Source organism: Meleagris gallopavo, unplaced genomic scaffold (genome assembly GCF_000146605.3).
Source record: "Meleagris gallopavo isolate NT-WF06-2002-E0010 breed Aviagen turkey brand Nicholas breeding stock unplaced genomic scaffold, Turkey_5.1 ChrUn_random_7180001867411, whole genome shotgun sequence".
NCBI classification, from domain to species: domain Eukaryota; kingdom Metazoa; phylum Chordata; class Aves; order Galliformes; family Phasianidae; genus Meleagris; species Meleagris gallopavo.
The window spans coordinates 1-660 of NW_011132526.1; the positions used below are offsets into that span (position 1 = coordinate 1).

At 57.3% G+C, this 660-nt stretch overlaps 1 long non-coding RNA gene across 1 annotated transcript; it reads left to right on the top strand.

Annotated features, from left to right (window-relative positions):
* Nucleotides 1-35: 35 nt before the first annotated feature.
* On the top strand, nucleotides 36-660 carry LOC104916058. The gene is made up of 5 exons (XR_796520.3): nucleotides 36-111; nucleotides 201-232; nucleotides 312-359; nucleotides 450-528; nucleotides 616-660. It is a non-coding gene; the product is annotated as an uncharacterized LOC104916058 (long non-coding RNA).

Below are 660 nucleotides of genomic sequence, written 5' to 3' on the forward strand. Positions count from 1 at the left end.
AATGGGGTTTGTTGGGAGGGGCTGTGGGTGTCTGAGTCCCTTTATCTTCATTTCCGCCCCTTCCCTCCCCCTCAGGAGGAGCTGACCCGATTGCAGGCAGAGGTGGCTGAGGTAAGGAAAAAGAGAGAAGTGTTTTGTTGGCATTGTGAGACCTGAGAAGATTTCATTGAAGTCTTATAGGTGGTTTGTTTCTCTTGCAGCTGATGGACGAGCTGAGGAAAAAGGATGAGAGGTGAAGGGAGGGTGGCTGGGGGGGCACGGTGCCATTGGGTTGGGTTTGATTGAACCGTTTTTGTTTGTTTTCACCCAAGTTTGCAGCAGCTCCAGGCAGAAAAAGAGGCGCTGAGCAACACGCAGAGGTAGAAGTGAGCTGGGGGAGGGTCAGGGGTCCCAGAAAACCTTGGGACCCCGTCATCTCTCCCTCCTCCCTCAACCTGGACCACCCCCAGGGCAGAGGCAGAGCAGGAAATTCAGGAGCTGCAGGAGCAGAAGAGGCGGCTGCAAGAAGAGCTGGAGGCTGCGGCACAGGTTGGGGGTCCTGGGGAGGGGTTGGGAGGCTCCATAAGGGCTCTGGGTGGCCTCGCAGTCCCTATAGGATTTTTTGGGGTGGGGCAGGTGGAGAAGGGGCTGCGGGAGCAGAGTGAGGAGCTCAGCCGGGAG